At 38.4% G+C, this 14195-nt stretch overlaps 1 protein-coding gene across 2 annotated transcripts in view; it reads left to right on the top strand.

Annotated features, from left to right (window-relative positions):
- STON1 (stonin 1) overlaps window positions 1-14195 on the top strand; it is a 71353-nt gene that overhangs the window by 6625 nt on the left and 50533 nt on the right. The window contains exon 1 of one of the 2 annotated variants that reach the window (XM_007475288.3): window positions 11153-12198. The exons of the other annotated variant lie outside the window; for it this stretch is intronic. The gene's annotated coding sequence lies outside the window, so the exon portion shown is untranslated. Of the gene's footprint in view, window positions 1-11152; window positions 12199-14195 lie in introns of those variants that run through there. 2 annotated transcript variants of the gene reach the window in all.

The raw sequence follows: 14195 nt of genomic DNA, 5'->3' as shown, positions 1-14195 counted from the left end.
CTTTTCTGGGAAGTGGTTGATAGCGTTGCAAGGCTCAGATTCCTGAATGGCACAGATGAAGTCACATCGGTTTTTCCTGCTCTGGCTAGAGAAGAAATTAATCTTTCCTAAGCTTCAGATCTCCGTCTTCTCTGGCATAGTCAACACTTGTTGACTGACTTGTTAATTAACCAAATGCTGATTTTGCACCCATAGAAGAGTTTTAAACCTGTGCCCACCAGCTCCCAAACATACACTTGGCAGAATCTGTCTTCCTGTTTATACCTTCCCTGCAGCGTACACATGACCTCCTTGAAGTTACAACACCTCCCAGTGAGGTCCAAACCAGACTTTTTTTTTCAACTTTTCCCTTTGGTCTTAGAATCAATACTGTGTGTTGGCTCCAAAAAGCCAGGTTGCAGAAGGATCTTGTTATCTTCCACATTGAAATAAAAATTCATTTTGAGCAGAGATGATTTTATTCTTTGTACTTGTATTCCTATCATCTTGGCAAAGTGCTTGAGCACATAGTAGGTGCTTAAAAGAATAGCAGCAAAGCCATCCACAACAAAAGGGAAGCTGCAGGGTATATCTACCAGTCAGCCCTACCAGTCACTTAATTCTTTGCTGGCTTGTTTTGTGGGCAAAGCAGCACACATGATGTCCAGGAATCAGGTCTTGTTTTGTTCCCAAAAGAGCAGAGAGAACCAGAACCTTTTTCAATGCCCCCAAAGATTCCAGGTAACTCTTGAATACGTCAATGATGAGTAAGCTGAATGAGGATACATATAAGGGTTGATTTCTCAGTGAGTTTCTTAGGTTTCATGGGTTGTGACAAAGGGGTCGAGAGGATCCATCAGGCAATTTCTTTTATTTTAATTTTTAAATTTTTATTTTAATTTAATTAAAATAGGGGATACAACTGGGGATATAGACTGATGAACATCCTAGTGCAAATACCAAAAATATGGAAGTGGATTCTGGTCAAGGACACATGTAATACCCAGTAGAATTGTGTGTCGGCTACGGGAGGGGAGGGGAGGGAGGAATAGAAAATGATTTTTGTAACCAGGGAATAATGTTCGAAATTGACCAAAGTTTAAAAAATTAATTAAATTAAATAAGAAAACCCTTACCTTCTGTTTTAGAATTAATACTAAGTATTGGTTCCAAGGCAGAAGAGTGGTAAGGGCCAGGCAACTGGGATTAGGAGACTTGCCCAGGGTCACAGAGCTGAGAAGTGTCTGAGAACCAGGGACCTCCTGTCTCCAGCACTGGCTTTCTCTATCCACTGAGCCACCTAGCTGCCTCCATCAGGCATTTTAGATCAGGGTTTCTGGGTGACACAACCCTTTGGTAATGGGGTGGTGCCTATGGATCCCTTTTCAGGGCATTGCTTTTAAATGTGTAAAATAAAACACAAAAGAAGCAAGTTACATTGAAATAGTTATGAAACGAGTTCATAGAGCTCATGTTAAGAACTCTGTTCAGATGTGGATGCTCCTGTTCATTCATTCCTCTGACCACTCGATCCCGACATTCTGTCCCTTTTGGGTTACTTCTTAAAACAGGTACTTTCCTGATAGATAGGCTTTTGGTCAGTCACAGCTAATGAAGATCTGACCCCCTGAAGCTGCCCTCCAACCCTAAGGTCCCTCTTAGTCTGTGGCCGGACTTGTTCTAGGGATGTGAGTGGAGTTAGAATTCTGGGGCTCATTTTAATTTCTGGAAACTGACTCACTTATTTTAGAGTTGAAAAGAGTTTTCTTGAAGCCAGTTAGTGCAGGATTATTGAGAAAGAGGTCTATTATTAACTCATATGTTTAGAATTCCTTTTTAAAAAACCCTTATCTTCCATTTTAGAATCAATGCTGTGTGTCGGTTTTAAGGCAGAAAAGCGGTAAGAACTAATGATGGGGGTTAAATGACTTTTCCAGGGCCACACAGGAAATATCTGAGGTCACACTTGAACCCAGCACCTCCCTTTCTGGGTCTGGCTCTCAATTCATTTAGCCACCTGGCTGCCGTCTCTATAATTCTTTGAAGCAGTAGTTCTTAATCTCTCTAAAGCAAGAATCTATAAACCTAAATTTTAAAAAATATTTTATTTAATAATTCTTTAACTAATTTAATTAATCAAACAACTCTTTAAATTAATTAAACATTTTATTTAATATAATATTCTATTAAAATATAAAGCTATATTTTAATGTAATAGACTTCCTTTAAAATCTATCTATTTTATGATATGTATTTAAAAACATTATTCTAAGAAGGGGGTCATAGGTTTTACCAGACTGTCAGAAGGGTCCATGACATAAAAAAGTTAAGAACTTCTACTTTCATATACACAGAGTACTTTTCTCATGACAGCCCTGGATTATGGCAATGGAAACATGACTTCCCATTTTACAAATGAGGAAACTGAGACTCAGGGGTTAAGTGACTTGACCTGGCTCACACTTATAACAAGTCTTTAAGGTAAAATCATTTTTTAACCACCTCCTTCCCTAGCATCCCTATACTTGCTAGTCAACGCTATAAGGCTGTGAGTGAGTAGTAACCACCTTGAGGTACCATGTTAATCAATGTAGAACATGAGGCAGAGAAAGCTGAGTCAGCAGCAAGAGTCTGAGGACTTTGGTGGCTCTGCCACTGGCATAGATCCCTGAAGTCCATCATTTAGAATTTTAATTAGGTTCAATAATGGAGTGTCTTCCTCTCTAGTTCCATATGGACAGGATTTGTTTAAGATGAGTTAGGCACAATCCTTGGGATAGGTTGGACTCAATGACCTCCTTAGAGTCCCCATGATGGGCGCCATGATTGTTCAAGATAACAGGTCCTCTAGCAGTTTACAAGTAGGGAGGAAACAAACATTAACTAAATGCCTACCAGGTGCCAGGTACCATGCTAACTGTTCTACAAATATTATTTCACTAGACCCTTAGAACAAACATAGGAGGCAAGATGCAATTATGGTGACCCCTATTTTGCAGTTGAGGAAATGGAGACAGATGAGTTAATTGACTGGCCCAAGGCCATACAACTAGTAAGTATCTGAGATTGGATTTGAATTCAGGTCTTTCTGCCTTCAAGCCCCATCATTCTGTATCCAGCTACTTCTATATCATAGAGTTTGGGTAGGAAGATGAAGTTTTCTCAGAACAGAAGAGGATGCGTTTTCTTTATCTGAACTTCTAGAATTGCATGGATCAAAGCAGAAGAAAGCCACCAACGTGGCATGCGTGAAACCCCAAAGCTAAAATGAGCTTGGAAAAGTGGGTGTAGTGAAGGAGGGCTAAAAAATGCCCACATTCCACGATAGCTAGTTTTGCCAAGTCTATGTAGTGGACGTAACTTGGCTTTAAATGTAGAGCTCTAAGAGCTTCCAGTGAATTGGAAGCATATGGGGCAGGAGGGAGGAAGGGGGCATTTGTGGGAGGAGAGTGGGGAGAGGCGGGAGAAAGTTCTGTGTTTTCTTCAACTTTCTTCATTGTGAAATGCCACTTCACAAGGCCCAGACTAAATTATACACAGTTCAAAGAGTTTCCATTGGCCCTCCTACTGCCAGGACTATAAATTAGGTAGTAACTGGGGCAAAGTTGAAGAGTGGTATGTATGAAGGGACGAGGTGTGAGCACTACACAGAAACCTGAGCAGGAACACCTGTAGAAAACTTAGCCCCAAACTTAGAAGATTTAACAAACTATTGATAGTAAGTTCTAGAGTGAGATCTTAAAAAAAAATTATTAATAGAATTTATCCACAAGCGTCCCAGCCACTCCCTCCCCTCCTTACATCACAGAAGGGGAGACAGACACATTCATACAAATTCTTTCATATTTCCACCTTTTAGTTCATTCTCTAGAGGAAACATTCACAATTTATTCTTCCAGTATTAATTCTGTAACTGTTTATAATGTTCTCTTGGTTCCACTCATTTCGCTCTTCATTATCCCATATAGTTCTTTCCAAGTTTTTTTTTTTAAATCACTCTGTTTATTATTTCTTATGGTATGTATTCCATCACAATCATATACCACATATCACTGGGGGTAACATTAAAGGGAAGGGGTAAACAAAAAAAAAAGATCCTTAACAAAAACTTACCACCCAACTCTATATGGAAAAATATATAACTATTCTCCAATTGATGGGTATCCCCTCAATTTCTATTTTTTTGCCATCACAAAGAGAGCTGCTATAAATATTTTGGAGCATATGGGTTCTTTTCCTTTTTTCCTGCTCTTCTCAGGGTATCTTTCTGAGTATAATCCAAAATTGCTCTCAAAAATGGTTGGATCAATTCACAGCTCCACTAACAGTGTGTCAGAGTCCCTAGGGTGAGGTTTTTAAAAAGAAGCATGATGATGGTATAACCAAAGGGCATTATATTAGGAATTAATAAACCAGGGATCTAATCTTGACTTTCCCATTAATTGTATCATTGGAGAAGCCCATAACTCCTCTGCACCTCAGTTTATCCATTTGAAAATTTGGACTATTTGATTTCTAAGTTTCCTTCCATCTCTAACGCTCTGTGTTTCAAAGATCCCATCTGCTGTGTGAGGCTACCCAAATTCAAACAATTTTCTTCTTTTAGAGGAGCAGAATTCAGCTCTTCAACCATATCAGGTTTGATAATGGAAGACATTCTTGCAAGTCATTTTTTCCATATAGAGTTGGGTGGTAAGTTTTTGTTAAGGATCTTTTTTTTAAATTTCTGTTTCATTTCTGTCCCTTAAAAATGCTTTCATTTTGCTCGACAACTTACTTTTACCCCTTCCCTTTAACCTTGCCCCCAGTCATATTCCCAATGTTATATTTTCTGGTATCCTTTGGAGTCTCCATTAGAGAAACCCTCTCCCAGGATAAGATTATATAGCTCTCTGGGTCCTCGAAGTTCCTTAAATGTTTGAGCACCTGCTTGATGCTCAGCTCCATGCTAGCTGCTATGAGGTACTTGAGGCAACTGGAGAGAGAACACTTACATTCCTGAAATGAAGAGCAATTACGTGGAATATAAGTTCCTCTGGCAAAATGAAAGTTTGTTGGCAATAAGGATTTTGCTTTTCCTTTGTGTGGTCAATGTTTTGAACATAGGGAGCATTTAATAGTCCTCACTGAAGTTATAAATTGTCAATTAATCAATCAACATTATTAAGCTCTTTCTAAGTTCCAGGCACTGTGCTAGGGATACAAAAAGAGGCAAAAGACAAAGTCTGCTCTCAAGGAGCTTACAATTTAATGGGGGAAGACAACATGCAAACAAATATATACAGAGCAAGCTAGAGACAGGATATACCACATATATAAATAGGAAATAATTAATGGAGGGAAGGAACTCGAGTTAAAAGGGATTGGGGAGAACTTCCCAGGGAAGGTAGGCTTTTAGTCAGGACTTATGGAAGTCAGTGAGGTCAGTATTCAGAGTGGAGGCAGGAGAACATTCCAGGCATTGGGGGGGGGCAGCTGGAGAACATGCTTGGAGCATTGGTGATGGAGTGTTTTGTTCTAGGAACAGCCAAGAGGCCAGTGTCACTGGATCAAAGAGTACACGTTGTGGGGGAAGGTGTAAGAAGACTGAAAAGTGTGTTTGGGCTAACTGAAGGGCTTTGAATGCCAAACAGAGATTTTATATGTGCTCCTGGGGGTGATAAGAAGTCCCTGGAATTTATTGAGTAGGGGTAGTTGTGATATGAACAGTTATGTTCTAGGAAAATCATTTTAGTGGCTGAATGGAGGATGGACAAGGCTGTTTATGCTAAGTACTAAATTCATGAATCCCTCAGGAGAAATAGCTACTGGATAGTAGCTCATCTTTTTTGAGTTTAGCATGAAGTTACTCCCTAATACGTCTCTTTCACAGTCTGTATCAAGTGAAGAAAAAACCTCTTTCAAAGTAATAACTCAGAATTTGGCATCATTCAAAATACAAAACCGAAATTCCATCCTTCAGCCCATTTTGTTAAGACTTCAAGTTGGTGTTTGAGTGGTTGTTTGGCAGGCAGGGAAAGGTTAGGTCTTCAAGCAAACATTAAAGAAACTGAACATTCTTCCTTTCCTTTAGACTCAGGATTCATTTTTGTCCTATTCCCATTATGTGGCAAAGCTCTGCGGTGACATTAGAAGGGACTATGAAGCCAGTTTCCATCTTTCTATTGCCCTTTTTGGAATTTTATTGGATCTTTGTTTTAGGTCTTTATGTTTAACCTTAGCAGCAAAGAGGAAGCAGGGGGTTGTGGAGCTACAAAAGTAGCTAAGTTTTCTATAGCTTGCTTTATGGTTTGCAAAAGTCTTAAAAGGTATGTTGTTTATACTCACAACAAATATGGGAGTCAAATGCTTATTATTACCCAGTATTATAGAGGAGGACACTGAGGCAGACACAGATAAAATGACTTGCCCAGGGTCACACAGCTAGTGAATATTTGAGGCCAAAGTGGAACTCAGGTCTTCCTGACTCTACCATCTACTGGACCACCTATTATCTACCCACCCTGCTGGAGGAAAGGTTGGTACCGTAAATGGCATCAACTAGATAGGTGTCACAGTCATCTGAGGACCCAATACATATCTTTGCTTGACATCCCTGGACTATTCCTGAATCTAGCCTGGAGAGTCCAGAATGGAAGACTCTCTAATCCCCAATACCGAATAGCTTGAGTATCTAAGCTGGTGGTGACTTGATCTGCTTTTTTCCAGTTGGTTTTCAAATAAATTGAAATTCAAGTTCGTATGTTTATTTCAAGTTTTTTTTTAATTGTCCTTATCTACTTGTAATAATACTACCTAAATCTTTTTTTCTTTGCAAAACTTCTTTTGGGTTGATTATATATTCTAACATAGCTCCAAGGATTAGAAGTGTAGATTTGAGATTCTTGGGGCACAGATTGAGGGTGGGACATAGATCGTAGGAAGGAATAATCTTAGCGATACCTGGTTTCTTTACCTGTCAGGATCTATTATCAGTCGGTTCCAAGCATCCCTTTTCCTTTTAGCCTCTTTTAGTCCTGTTTCTGCCTTCATCCTGGGATCACTTCCTGCCTTGACAAGAAATATACAAGAATCTGTTGTCGGAGCCTCAAAGCGTTGTTGTCTTAGTATCAGACTAACATTCAGATTGTTGGTATTTCTTATCATCATCTCTCCTCCCTGTTTGCCTTTTGCCCCTTTTCCTGCTCTGGTTTATTTATAGTAGCTTTTTTGCAGTAGTAAAGAATTTACTACTAGAGTTTGGGTAGGGAGAGGAGGGGGGAGAAGAATTGCCTATTCCAGAATGAGCAACCTGGTCCAAAACCTTCTCAATCAGTTTCACCCCAGCATCACATTCATGGTGCCTTTAAGAAATGCAGCTACAAAATGGCCATGTGCCGCCACTTGGGGCATTTGCCAGGATAATGCCCTTTCTGATTTTACTTTTTTTCCTTTGACCTTTTCCCTCCCGTCCATTCCATAGTAGTGCCCAAAGGGGTGTAAATATCAAACAACAACACTGAAAAACAGTCCTTGTTTTCAGGCATGGCTCTATTGCAAATATGACTTTCCTTTGAGTAGGAGTGGACAAGATTTTTATGAGAGTTTAAAGGGACACACTTTATGTTGTCACTGTGATACTGCAAGATAGCCTGATATTTCAGAGGCAGAATATTATATATCTGGCATCTGGCTATTCAGCAATATAGGCTGAGAGCCTGTAGTGTCCAAGCATTTTCTACTAGGTGTAGTGAGAGAAATATACAGGGGAAGAAGAAAACAGGGGCCCTTTCCTTGGGGAACCCCCAGTGTATTGGAGGAATAGGACACACATATACTACTAGAATTAATATTTTCAGTCACTCACCCCTAAATGTGGTTTCCTTCCGTATTCTAGGGAAACAATTTTCTTTTTTAAAAATTTGTTTGTTTGTTACATTAAAGTTCCCAAGTATCTAATACCCTCATTCCCCTCCCTATACTAAAAAGGACACTATTTGATTAAAAAAAGAGAGACCTATGTATAAAACTACACCTATGTATCAGTTCATTCTCTGGAGGTGGGCATTCATAGTTATTCTTTGAACAATATTTCCATTGTCATATGTAAATGTTCTCTTGTTTTTGCTCATTTTGCTCATCATATTTTCATGTAGTCTTTTTTTTTTTCAGAATTAACCTATTCGTCATTTTTCTTACTGGGCAGTAGTATTCCATCACACTCATATGCCCCAATTTGTTCAGTTTTCTTTTTTCTGATCATCTTGGGAAACAGACCTAATAGTGGTATTGCTGATTCAAAGGGTATCCAAAGCTGTGTAACTCTTTGGGCATAATTCCAGATTGTTCTTCAAAAAGGTTCGTTTAGTTCACAGTTCTACCAACGGTGTTTCCATTTTTCCACATCCCATCCAACATTCGTCATTTTGACTTTGTATTTCTTTAATCAGAATGATTTAGAGCATTTTATCATATGACTAAAGGTAGCTTTTATTTCTTTATCTAAAAACTATCATTTATCAATCTGGAATGGCTCATATTCTTATAAATTTGACAAAGTTCTCTATATATTTTAGATATAAAATCTCAATCTTGACAACATTTTAGTTGTATAAAACCTTTTTCAAAATTACTCATTTTACATCTTACAATATTTTCTCTTTTGTTTATTCATAAATTCTTTGCCTATTCAAAAATCTAATAGTTAATTTGTTCTTCTAATTTGCTTAAGATGTCTCCCTTTATGTCTAGGTCACATATCCATTTTGATCTTGTCTTGGTGTAAAATATTGGTCTATCTCTAGTTTCTGCTGACTGCTTTTGAGTTTTCTCAACAATGTTTACCAAATAATGAATTCTTAAACCAAAAGCTTTATCTTTATTTTTGTTAAACACTAGATTACTCTAATTTTTTTTACTACTGTTTGGTATATGACTGTTCTGTTCTACTGATCAACTTTCTATTTCTTAGCCAGTACCAGATAGTTTTGATAATTACTGCTTTATAATATAGTTCAAAATTTGGTACTATTAAACCTACTTTATTTACTTCTTTTCATTAATTCCTCTGATATTTTTTTACCTCTTGTTCTTCCAAATGAATTTTGTTATTTTTTCTAGCTTAATAATTTTTTTTTTATAATTTAACTGGGATAGTATTGAATGATTTTATTTAGGTAGGACTGTCATTTTAGTTATATTGACTCTGCCCACCTGTGAACAACTAATCTTCTTCAGTTATTTAAATCTGAATTTATTGGTGTAAAAAGTGTTTTATAATTATGTTCATATAGTTCCTGGGTTTGTTTTGACAGATATATTTCCAGGCATTTTATTCTGTTTATGGTTATTTTAAATGGGATAGCTAATACTATCCCTTCTTGCAGGACTTTGTTAAAGATATATATAAAAATGCCAATGACTCATGTGGCTTTATTTTATATCCTGCTACTTTGCTAAAATTATTGTTTCAACCAACTTTTTAATTGAATCTCTAGGATTTTCCATATTAACCATCATCTCTTCAAAAAGGAATCATTTTATTATCTCTTTGTCCATTCTGATTCTTTCAATTTCTTTTTCTTCTCATATTTTATTGTTAGCATTTCTAATACAATATTGAATAGTACTGGTAATAATAGGCATCTTTGTTTCACTCCAGATCTTATTGGGAAGGGTTCCAGGTTATCTCCATTACAGATAATGTTTCCTGATAATATTAGGTAGATGTTCCTTGCCAATTTAAGGAAAAATTCATTTATACTTATGCTTTCAAGTGTTTTCTTTCATGTATTTATTTCAGTTACATATAGAAACAATTTTTAACAATTGTTTTCTGACATTATGCAATCCAAATGCTTTCCCTCCTTTCATTCTCTTCCCTACCCTGAGACAGTAAATAGTGTGATACAAGTTATAGTAGTGTTATCATGCAATACATATTTCCGTATTCTCATGTCATGACAAAAGGTAAATATACATACAAGAAAAAAATCTTGAAGGAAATTAAGTGAAAAAAAATCTCATTCTCTGATCTGCATTCAGACTCTGACAATTCTTTTTATGGCTACCGATAGCATTTTTCTTCATGAGTCCCTTGGGGTTAGCTTGGAACCTTGCATTGTTGATAATAATTTAGTCTTTTACAGGTGATCATATTGCCATATTTCTGTTACTATATATAGCGTTCTCCTGGTTCTGCTCACTTCACTTTGCATCAGTTCCTAGAAGTCTTTCCAGGTTTTCTGAATTCATCTTGTTGGTCATTTCTTATGGCACAAGAGTATTCCATGACAGCCACCTACCAGAACTTGTTCAGTCAATCCCCAATTGATGGACGTTCTCTCAGTTTCCAAATCTTTGCCACTATGATGTCTACAATGTCTTCTCTAGTGCATTGTACTTCAAGACCCAAAATACTTAGTGGGAACCTAGTTCTGACCCTGCCGTGTGAGGCACTATACTATTCAAAATCTTTTAATTTGTTAATACTTTCTTTGTCAATGACCTTCTTTCTTCTTACTTTCTAAACATTGGTCTTCTCTAGGGCTTAATACTTAGGTTTTTTTTTGTTCTTTTCTCTATGCTCTCTCCTCAGATGCCTTCTTTCTGGCCCCGGGAGGGTTAGCTGTCAGAGCTGGAAACACAACTTTACTATTGTTCACTCACCCTATTTGGTGTGTGCTTTTTTTGGGCTCTAGAACCATACAAGCCATTACCCTAGACCAGTGATGGAGAACCTTTTAGAGGGGTGGGTGAGGTGGAAAATGTCCTCAGAGGGGATCAGCCCAACCCCTTATTTCTGTGGCTTTTTATGAATGAACTCTGGCAAACTCTGTGCTGAGTGACAGTGTGTGTGCCCACAGAGAGGGCTCTGAGTGTCCCGCTCTGGCATGCATGCCATAGGTTCACTACCATGGCCCTAGACCATAATGTGTAGACCTGTGAGTGCCTCATGCTAAACCACCATGAAAACTGAAAGAGTGATAAACCCTGTGTCCCAACACTATATTATTGCTGCTAATATTTCCTCCTAGTCCCATCGAGTCTTTTTAGAAATTTCCATTTTAGAATCAATTCTGTGTATTGGTTCCAAGGCAGAATTGCTTTTTTAATCCTTTCCTTCCATTTTAGAATCAATTCTGCATATTGGTTCCAAAGCAGAATTTTTTTTTTAATCTTTACCTTCCATTTTTAGAATCAATTCTGTGTATTGGTTCCAATGCAGAAGAGCAGCAAGCACTAGGTAATAGGGGTTAAGTGATTTGCTCAGGGTCACCCAACTAGGAAATTTCTGCAGTCACATTTGAACCCAGAACTTCTTGCCTCTAGGCTCTTGGTCCCCTGAGTCACCTAGCTGTCTCCCCCTCACCCAATTTAGTCTTTCTGTCTATCCTCTCCATCATATATGGGCCAGTCTGAACCATGGTATGCCAGTTCCTTTCCCTATATATGACTTTTATAAAAACCCTAGAAAGAGTGCTGGAAGGAAGTCACTTCCAGATCAATCCACTTGTTCCTCACCAACTCAGGATGGTAGGAGCATCTTCATAGAGTCTGCTATGTACATGGTACCAAATACCACCTACCTACCTGCACCCTCTTCTTTTTGTACTCTGCTTGAGGAAAATCTAGCCATGATTCATGGCATTTATTAGCTAGCTGAGGGTCAAGATATCTGTAGAGATGGCTACAACGCCAAACATTACACGACATGTGAATTATAGAGCTACAAAACACCATGCCATGTAAGGGTGGGAGGGGGAAGGTCATTTCTGGTTGAAGGAAATCGGAGAAGACAATGAACAAGGGGGTCAATTATGTCACAAGAATAGGTAGGACTTCAACCAGCAAAGAAGGGGTTTTAAGCCTAAGAACAGGGTGAGCAGAGCCTTGAAGTTGTAAGAACTCCACCTATTGGGTAAGAAGGAGAAACCTGTAGAGGGAAGTTATTGTGTTCATTTCAAAGTGGACCAATGGCATCCGAGAGAAATGCCTTTCTTGACTTGATTGCCCGTCCATTGGATTTAAGGGAGGCAGAGTGGCACACGATCATCAGCCTCACTCTCTTCCAGAGTTATCCAAGTCCAGCAGCAAGACAAAAGCCAGGATGGCCCAGGATGTCCATCTTTGATGTCCAACCAAACTCTAAGTACTCTGTGAAATTTAGATTACTCCACCCTACTTAGATCTTACTTTATGGAGAAGATAAAATTGTAATCTCCTGATTGAACAATGAAGGTACTTAGTTCTTACTTTATAATGAAGCTTGAACTTTAAGTTAAGTCTATTTTAAGATCTTAATACAAAAAGGTGTTAAGTAACTATAAAGGTTAAATTAATCACAAAAAGGTTAAGTAACTCAAAAGGTGAACTTAACAAAGAAGTGTTAAGTAACTCTAAAGATATAATCTACTCAAAGAAGATAAGAACTAAAGAATGGGCATTTAGAGGAGGAGACACAAGAGTAAAAGGGGGCTATATATTTGGCTCACTGGCTCTCTCCAGGAGAACCTTTTCTCTCTTTCCCTGGAGAGGTGGCTCTGGCCGGTCACTTCCTGTGAGCAGGCCTGGGTGCCAGTTCAATCCTGGAACTCGAGCCTGGAGGAGCTCCCTCAGACAGCTTCCTTGAGATGGTCATGTGGTGAGTGATAAGACTGACTCCCTTTTCCCTTGGCTCTCAGGGGAGGCTCCTTGGCCAAGGCCTTGAACTCCTGCCTGGCTCAGCCCAAGCCGGAGCAGTTTAAATTAACTCTCTCTCTCTCTCTCTCTCTCTCTCTCTCTCTCTCTCTCTCTCTCTCTCTCTCTTTCTTAATTTCTTTCCTCTATATTAATTAAATCACCATAAACTTCCAGCTGACTTTGGTATTTTATTATGGGATTTCCTTGGCAACCAAATTAATTTAGATTTTAAGTCACAACCCTAAAAATATCTTTAACAACTCCAAATCACTTTCATGGCTGTCCGAAGAAATTGTTTGCCTTTGCCCATTCTGCTAGGTAAAGCCTTTGCATGCTTAGTGTAGACACTATACTAACACACTGGTAGGCTGGAGACCAGTTAGTTCTCTTCAACCTAGTTTAGACCATTTGCCAAGGCAGTTTTATTGGAGTGTGGCCACTGCCCATACTATAGCTTCCTGGAACCATAGACGAGAGTTGAGTGAAAGGTGGACCCCAAAGGTGGATGAACAGCCCTGAAAAAGCAAGCCGGAAGTACTGTGGTATAAGATAAAGGAGGAAAGGCAGACTGGGACCAGCTTGTAGAGGGCTTTGACTATTATCCTAAGGGGTCTGCACTTTATTCAGAACGTAGTAGGAGCTACTGAAGATTTTTGAGCAGAGACCTCATGTGTCCAGACATGCTTAGAATAGGGATTATTTTGTATTTATAATTATATGGATGACAGGTGAAGGGAAAGAAAAAAGATACAAAGACCCGTTAGAAAGCTCTTTCAATATCCCAAGTTGCACTGACATATGGAGGATAATAGAGCTAGAACTTAAAGGAACCCTAAAACACATTGACTCCAACTCCACTTTACAGATGAGACTATAGAGACTCAGCAAGGTTAAGTGACTTAACCAGAGTCACATAACTAATATCAGAGGTAGGATTTGAATTCAGGCCTTTCTGAATTGACATTTAGTACATTATCCATTACACTGAAAGAAAAAGGGATTGATAGGGAAATTTTTGAGGAGGTAGAATATATAGAACTTGGTACATTGGTGATTATGAGAGATAAAGAAAAAGGAAAAGTTAACCATATGTTTATAAAGAAGGGGGACTAAGTGAATTTCTGCACCAGAGAGAAATTGTGAATTTAGGAGGATGAAGAAAAACAAAAAGAGGAGGGAGTGAAAAAAAATTCAGCAAATCCAATCAATATACTAAAAATTTGACAGGTATACAATGGTCTGCACCCATGAACCTCTAATGCAGAGAAATGTTGAAGGACCAATAGGATGAGCAGTATATCTGGAGCCATTAGAGGAGAAAGTATGCAGCTGTGTTAGAAGTTACAGAAAGGTCATAGGAAGTTGGTGACTAAAATAAACCACTAGATTTGGTGATTGGGGAGACGTTAGACTCATGTAGCTGTTTAGTTTCTCAGTGATTTTATTGATACTCTTTTCTTCTCATGATTTGTGATTTATTAAGGATATGCCTGTGAAAGTATGAGAAGGGGGCCAGCTAGGTGGCTCAGTGAAGAGTGAATTAGGTCTTTAGAGGG

The sequence above is a fragment of the Monodelphis domestica genome, chromosome 1 (genome assembly GCF_027887165.1).
Source record: "Monodelphis domestica isolate mMonDom1 chromosome 1, mMonDom1.pri, whole genome shotgun sequence".
Lineage (NCBI taxonomy): Eukaryota > Metazoa > Chordata > Mammalia > Didelphimorphia > Didelphidae > Monodelphis > Monodelphis domestica.
This window is presented reverse-complemented; position numbering and strand designations above follow the sequence as displayed.